Source organism: Silene latifolia, chromosome Y, assembly GCF_048544455.1.
Source record: "Silene latifolia isolate original U9 population chromosome Y, ASM4854445v1, whole genome shotgun sequence".
NCBI classification, from domain to species: Eukaryota; Viridiplantae; Streptophyta; class Magnoliopsida; order Caryophyllales; family Caryophyllaceae; genus Silene; species Silene latifolia.
Window position 1 is genome coordinate 183,934,274 of NC_133538.1, and position 8,643 is coordinate 183,942,916.

The following is an 8,643-nucleotide window of genomic DNA, read 5'->3' on the forward strand; positions in this document are numbered from 1 at the left end:
ATATGAAGATGGGTTTAGGACATGAGTGCTATAGCCGTAGAGACCACTCTAAATGCAAATCAACACCTTCTGATTATGATCTCAGAAAAATAAAATATGCTGATCTTCCTGAATATCTGATTTGTAATTATTATGGTCATACGGGTCACATCCAAGACAATTGTGTCAAACGTGTACATGATATACGAAAAAATACTGAATTTGTTAAGACGGTTGACACAACAGTCGAGGATGATGAATCCCCTATATATGAACCTAACAAAGAGAGGAATAATAACTTTCGTTGGTTTTACGACATGGCCTTTGATTACACCAAAAAGTCTGGCACTTCACAAACTCCTTGTCAACCTAAACAAAATAGACCAAAATACAAGGAAACTACATATGTTAGACCCAAGGAGTCCCCCAGACCTAGAACTCCTCATAAACGAAACTACCCAAAGTTTAGAAGTACAATTGTTAGAAAAGTTTGGGTATGAAAGGATATGGTATATAGAGTAACTAACCATAAAGGACCCAACTTAGCTTGGGTAACTAAAAACTGTATCTAATCCTTTTCCAGGTAATAGTGAAAGAAAACAACCAATGGTATCTTGACAGTGGTTGCTCAAGACACATGACTGGAGATGAGAATTTATTTCTTTCACTCAAACCTTTCAAGGGAGGAAAGGTGACTTTTGGGGACAACAGAAAGGGTAAAGTGATTGGTGTAGGCAAAATTAGAATTTCTGAATCCCATGCAATCAGTGATGTTTATCTGGTGGATGGTCTCAAGCATAATCTACTTAGCATATCTCAACTATGCAACAAAGGTAACAAGGTTGCATTTCATGCAGATGTTTGTCACATTATAATTGAAGGTACAAGTAGTATTATTCTTGAAGGCCATAGAAAAAGAAATGTGTATATAATAGAATAAAATGTTGTGCCTACTAACTCTTTTTCATGCATGAAAGTTATACTTGATGATCCTTGTTTATGGCACAAACGTTTTGGTCACATTAGCTCACCTATTTTGAATAAACTCAAGAGATGGGACTTGGTCGAAGGACTACCTAAAATCAGGTTCGACCAAGAGAAGATGTGTGACACTTGTGCTCGATGAAAACATATCAGATCATCGTTCAAACCTAAAAGTGTAACACCCGTGCTCTTCATCATATTTTAAATATATTTTAAGTGATTTTTATTTAAATAATTATAATTTAAAACTTTTTGTTTTATAAAATACCGTTGTAGTCGTATAACGATAGTAATAATATAGATAACAATAATAATATTTTCCGTCTTGACTATAGTAGGCTTGAGATGTAAATTCTAGTAGAAATTGACTCATTTAGAGTTATTGGGCCTAATTTGCCTTATAGGCATTTTTCCTTCTCTTTTCTCTTCACAAAACCCTCACATAAACCTCACAACTTCATCTCCTTCACTCATTTTTCTGAATTTCACAACAAACATACTACCATTGTTACTTGATACGAGTTTTACTTATACTCCTCTCGCAAGTGAACGATTGCTCGTTGTAATATGCAAAAGGGTCAAACCCAAAGGACGGAAATTGTGGAACTAGGATTGCTTGTTTATAAGTTAGTTTAGTTCGGTCTAAAAAGGAGATGGTTTGAGTTCTAAACTAATGATTAAAATATAAACTAAAGCAAGTAAGAATTAGACAACGATTAAGATGGTTTAAAACGATGATTAAGAAAGACTAGGACGGTCGGGTTCACCCAAGTAGCATGGAGAAGGGAAATAAGCATATAGTAATAGTTACCTAGGTTGTTACAACATGTAGATTCTAATCTCTCAATGTAAATTCTACACTTGAGCCAAGATTAACCGACTTACTCATTCAATTAATCTAACACAAAAATTGTTATCAAATCCTAGTTTCTACTCAAGTTACTCACTCAAATAGTAGATAGATTGTTAGAAGAATTACTCAACTTACTCATTTCGACAATTCTACAAACACCTTATCTGCAAAACAAGTAGTGATGTAAACAACCCAAGAATTACCATTAATCCATGCCAAAAGCCTCTCCATAATACTACAAGGAATTCCCCTACATCCTAGTAAGGGACTACTCACACATGCTCATGATGACATAAACAAAAGGTGAAAAATTTAGCATAAAACAAGCAAAGGGGAACATGTTTGCAAATTCTATTAACTAAACAATTCAATATGTAAACAAATGAAAGATGAACAACAATAGAGAAGAAATTATACCAATGATGAAGACAAAGTTGCAACCTTTGATTAAATAGAAGAATAATCTTCACCAATCTCCAATTAACAACCCAATACTAAATGTAAACAATTGAACAATACTAATTCTAGGCTAATATAGGAATTAATTAATGATTAACTAAGGAAAGATTAAAGTTTTGATTAAGGGTTTGCATAAGATTAAAGAAATGATTTCAGATCTAGGTGTTTACAATTGATTAGGGAAGGGGTATTTATACTATCCCATTGGATTAAACATAAGGAGGAAATAAAGCCCATCTCACGGGTTTTGGTCTCTATGCCGGTCAACCGGCTGCCTGCCGGCAGCGAGATCTTCTTCAAAATATGTTGGAATTGGCTTGGGTGTGTTCCCAGCCGGCGGACCAGCTGCCGGACAATCGGCGGAGAACACCTCTTGCTGATTTTCAACTTCAATTCTTCACCTTCATGATACGTGTGCCGGCGGAACAGGTTCTTAGTGTGCCAACCGGCAGCGAGAACCTGTTCCTTTTCTTTCTTCAAATCTCTCCTAATTTCTCTAAGGCATGGAACGGGGTTCTATGCCGGTGGGCCGGCTATCGGCCTGCCGGCAAAGAACTCTTCTTCAGCATTTCTCCTTTTTTCTCACCAGGTTTTGTTCCCTGCCGGTGGACCGGCTGCCGGCCTGCCGGCAGAGAACACTGCTTCAATATCTCAACCTTCTTTCCTCATGCTTAGTCATCGAACCGCCTCACTTGCCATGATTTCTCTATAATCGCCTCAAATCCTGCAAGAGGGGCACAAAATGCAAGGTAAGGCGCACAAAATCGACTCTATAGGAGTCGAAATACATGAAAGAAGAAGGGAAATTTGGTGCAAATAAATCATATATCAGACCTCCCCACACTTAAACTTTACTCGTCCTCGAGTAAGTCCAAAATTAATTTGCAAGACACTACTATGGTAAGTATCAAGAGTGCATGCACAATATAAGCATCACTCAATTATTCTACTACATAATCCGATCGAGTATTAGCGCACTCTACGCCCTTTTAACTCACGTAGTTGTGCTTATGAGGTAAAGCACGACTCATGAGGCAAGTAAGGTCTTGCATGAAAAATGCGATGCATCCAACATGTGAGCACAAAAGCTAGTAATAGAATACACCTAACAAAAATGGTCCACTTTCCCCATCTTAGTGGCTGAGTTTTCAGCTCAAAAACATGGTCTCGGTCGGAAAATACCGTCTCAGAGTCTCAATGGAGGTGCCAACCCCCTAGGCATGGCCCAGGCAACCCTACTGTGTCCAATAAAGGGGAAAGAGGGACTAGACCTCCGAGAATTACAAACCCTACACAAGATTCAACCAAAAGACCCATGACTAAGGGGACCCAAGTCAACGACATGCTCACGGTTTGCACTCGTCTCTCATTTGAATTCCGGGTGTTTTTTTGTACAAAAAGTAACCAAAACACTCTCCTACTGCGACTCGTGAGAATGTGTTCACAATCTAATGTGTAAGACCGTCCCATGTCCAAATGAAATGCAAAAATGTAACAATGCACAAATCATGAAAGAAGGGTTGTAACGGGGCTAGGGAGTAGGATAAAACGGGATTGGTGCACGCACTGTTTGGACATGTGGAGTTCAAATCAAGAATGGTCAACGCATCACATCCCACTTCTTATTGCAACACATGAGATACGTCTATGCCTTAACATAAAATTGATTACCAACACTATGCAAAAATTGCATAAACCCAACTCAAATTGGAAAAACTTGAAAATACTCCTCTTATTTCAACAAATGAGCAACGTCTACACCCTAACAAGAGTTCGGTTTCCCAAAATCATGCAAAAATTGTGTAAACCCGACTCACTTTGGAAAAACATCAAATCGCCCCTTTATTTTAGCAACGGCTTTTTCTACCCCTTTAAAGGATGAGGAGGGGTGTTGCTTGCCTTTTTCTTTTCCTAATACACATATATACAATCACAGCTAGCTCTTTTTTGGATTTTTCAAAACCTTTTCACTTTTCTATTTTGTTTTTCATTTCAACATCAAAACCTCTTAATTATATACAATGCCAAATAGATGCCAAATTTCGACCCAAGGGGATATGTACACTATCCACCATTATGACCCAAATCACCTCCTAAAACACTACTACAAAACCAACCAATTCTTGATCAAGGAAAGGTGTATATGGAATGTAGTTAATTTAGGGGGTTTGCCAAATGAAAAGGCTAAAGCTCAAAGGGAGTGACTCAAAAAGGGAGATAATTGAAGGGACAAAACAAGGCTATTTGGCTATGTGAGGTTCATATACATGTGAAAACTGATTTTATTTCATAACTTGTGCACAAAAATGAAATGCAAATCATGGTCTAAGGACGGAACGACACACTTATGCATCTAGACATAACACATCCCGCGAGGAGAGCTACTCACAATCCTAAACGGGGGTCGGGTATGAATGTACCGACCCCAAAAGGCTCTAATCCTCACATATGAGTGGCTAGGTCGGGACCTAGGTCTAGCCTACGGTCAATGGTCTCACAGGGTGGCCTAAACTCGTTAGTCAGGTCCCAAATTTTCCAAAACTAACCTATGGACACGGGTGCAAGCCACGGGGAGGGGGAAGGCACAATTAGGACTTGACTCATCCTTGGGGGTATAGACTTCCCAACCTTGACCACATTTGTGCACATTTTTATACAAATCGATACAAATGATTCTAACCTAAGACAAACGCATATGTACATGTTATAATGCATGCGGAAATTGAAATGAACATAAATTAAACAAGCGATGAGTTGACTAAACCTAGCAGCATATCAACACCAATACCACAAACCAAAAGTTCCCAGAAGGAACATCCAAAGCACAAAAATCCCATCCTCCTTCAAATATACAAAATAGATAAAGAAAGAATGATAAAGGAGTAAGAGTTTAGAATGAGTTTACCAAGCGGGTCTTCTAGCTCCTTTTTGCCACAAATGGTTAATGTCTATGCTGAAGGTTAGCCAACAAACAAGTATATATATACAATGCAATGTTTTTGTAATTTTTTGAAAGTTTTTCTATTTTTTTGGATTTTTAATTTGAAATTTTCACAAATTTAAGATTTATTTACAGATGTGCATTATCAACAAATATATACAAAGTAGATATTTCCCTCCCCACACTTAAGAATTACATCGTCATCGATGGAACGTAATGTAGGGAGGAAATAGGAAAAGTAAAAGACATATTTTTGGATCTTGCTTGATTTTTTTTTTGAAATAAAAACATGTTTTTGTGGTTTTGAAATTTCTTTTGAAATAAAACAAACTTGTTTTTGTATTTTTTTTAGGCCTCCTCCCCACACTTGCTATATACAACCTCCAGTGAAGGAGGAAGTGTGGGTGGGAGGCGAATTGGAAAGAAAAGAACGTGAAAGTTTTGTTGATTTTTTTTTTGAAAACGAAAAGACACGTTTTTTGTATTTTTGAATATATATGATATCCTCCCTACACTTATCTATATACATAGTTTATGGAGGAAATTCGGAAGGTAAAATGCGTGTTTTTGTCAAATTTTCAATTTTTCGGTTTTTTGTGTTTTTAAATGGGGATGCAATGCATGAACTATACTACATGCAATATAAAAATGACAATGCAAATTATGCTAAATGGTTGCAATTCCTATATGTGACAATATATTACAAAATTGAAATTTAATGCAAGCTTAGATGAATGCAACTACATGATCACTAGGATAAATATATTACAATTAATCTAAATACATACGAAAGGAAATATGAATGAGAGATTTTGGATTAAGGGAGTCATACTTGGCTTTGGATTTGAAAGGGAGCAAATGTAGGCCAAGAAGAGCTAGGCCATCTAGGACTAATCGTCCTCCTCATTGATACGTGCCTTTTGTATAGTCTTTTTAGCATATTTTTGCACGTATTTCCATATACTTTTGTACTGTTAATATTGCATTATGCCCCGAAATGGCTACTTTGGTTCGTCTTGTCTATTTTGTAGGAATGAACGTGAAAGTAGTAGAATCGTACCATTTTCGTCCTGTTTTGCATGCATTTTGAGGGGACGGGATTTTCAGAGCGAGATACTATATTGGGATGCGTGAAGGAATGGTCTACGAAGCAGTCGGCAATGAGTTTTGAGCTGTTTTGGAGGAAGAACACTCGATCAAAGACTTTTCTTAGTCGATCGAGTGGTTTCACAAGCTGAGGAGGTCAATCGAGTAATCTACTGTGCTCGACCGAAATGCTGGAATTCGAGGTTACTCGATCGAGTGATATTTCTACTCGATCGAGTGGTTTGCTTGCTGAAGTCCTCGATCGAGCGTGAGTTAATTAGGTCATTTATCATCTTCTTATCTATCTTTCACAACTAAACACTCTTAATTACGCTGCTTTCTCTTTTCCCAAAAACTTTCACTGTAACTTTGCTTTTCGGGTTATATTGCTTGGATCTTGTCATTCTTTACGCTGGAATTCTTGCTATTGTAATCTCTTTCTCCCCATTAATATTAATCTTTCATTTATTTGCTTTAATTCTCTTGTTCTCTTGTCATTAATTTCTGCCCTAGTTTCATTTATGCGATTTTATTATTATTACAATATGTTTGTTATTGGTTATTTCATTATATTTGATATTGACAATATTGATAGTATGAGTAGCTAATTTAATTCATGTTGGGACTAGGGGATCTATGGTAGAATTGTGACGATGTAGCAAATAGGTTAGATGACTTATTTGTGAGATCCTGTACCCATGGCAATTTAATTGTATTTACCGACTTAGTTGAGTGCACGCTTCTAAGTTACCCTTTAATCTGGTTAAATTTAATTCTGGATCGGAAGATTGGACTAAATAGACCTGCTATGAACAGTAGACTACCTTGACGAGGACAGAAGTTAAGTTAGTGGAAATCTAGGATAAAAAGTGGACCGGAAGGACCTTTCAACATCCGTCTCACAATGAGTTATGTAGACTATTTGTAGTTGAGTCATTAGGCTACCATAGTGAACCGAAATCCCGACATGTTCTCTCTTTATTGATATTCTTATTCTTGTTTCCTGCCCTTATTGCTCTTATTTATTTATCTTTCCCTTAAGCCTTTTTAGTTTAGAAAACCAAATTAACAACCCCCATATTGTGACCGAATAGACGGACCTTTTACAGATATCTTGCCTCCCTGTGGAGATCGACCCGACTTCCCTAGCTATATAGTTAGTTTAGTTTATTATTTTTGATAGGTATACGACTGCCCTGTCAAATTTTGGCGCCGTTGTCGGGGAGGCAATAGCCCTATCTGTTTTTGTCTCGTTTATTTTATTCGTCTCAGGGAATTTTTATTCCTTGAGACAGTTCTCATTTATCTTTTCCAGTTCTGTGTATGGCCAGGTCGAACAAATCGGAGTTAGTTTCAGCTGATTCTGAGCCAGAGCGACTGTTTAGGCATAGACTCCGTCTGCAAAGAGAATCACGAAAGGAAGACTTGAGTACTTTCGAACCTGATCTTCAGCATTTCCTATTTACAGAAGACCAATCTTTAGGAGAAGACAATCTCAGTTCTGTAAACCAACCAGTAAAGATGACGAATATTGCAAGTCATTCGGAGCCTAAAGCATCTTCTATTCCCAAGGGTTTCAACCTCCAGACTGTGGATGGTAATACTTTTGACATCCATCCGTCTTATATCAATCTGGTGGAGAGAAATCTCTATAGAGGTATGGCAGGTGAAGACCCGAGGAAGCATATGGAGGTCTTTACGGACTACTGTTCTACTATCCCCGCCACAAAGGGGGTAACTCAAGACAAGATTAAGGAGGTGTTGTTTTCTTTTTCTTTGACTGACTCAACAAGGGAGTGACTGACTGACTTGGACCGTACGGCCGCGGGTATCACGAATTGGGAGACTCTCGTGCTTGCTTTCTATAAAAGGTATTTCCCCCCGCAGCGCACTAATCAGCTGAGGGCAAAGATTACTAGTTTCAAACAGGCACTTGATGAGACTTTCTATGAAGCTTGGTGTCGGTTCAAGAGGTTGGTGAGGTCTCTTCCTCACCATGGTTTTGATCCGTGGTTTCTGTCCAATCAGTTCTACAATGGGTTGTACAATGACCACAGAGCTATACTTGACGCCTCATCCAACGGAAGATTTTAAAAGAATACTGATGATGATAAGGGATGGGCCATTATTGAGGAGATGGTGACCCATTGTGCTGAATATGGGAACCTACGAGATGGTATTCGAACAGTTCACGCGGTTGACAAGGCAGTTGTGGCTCAGTTGGAAGCCATGAATGCCCGATTTGATAGATTAGAACTGCAACCTGCTGCAGTTCAACGGACGGTTCATCTGTTGACTAGACAGGACACCGTCACATATGAGAGGTGTGGGAGTAATGACT

The 8,643-nt window shown here is 38.1% G+C and overlaps 1 non-coding gene across 1 annotated transcript; it reads right to left on the bottom strand.

Annotated features, from left to right (window-relative positions):
• Positions 1–8,199: 8,199 nt before the first annotated feature.
• Positions 8,200–8,305, bottom strand: LOC141635682 (small nucleolar RNA R71). The gene has a single exon (XR_012540352.1). It is a non-coding gene; the product is annotated as a small nucleolar RNA R71 (small nucleolar RNA).
• Between the last annotated feature and the right edge of the window lie 338 nt (positions 8,306–8,643).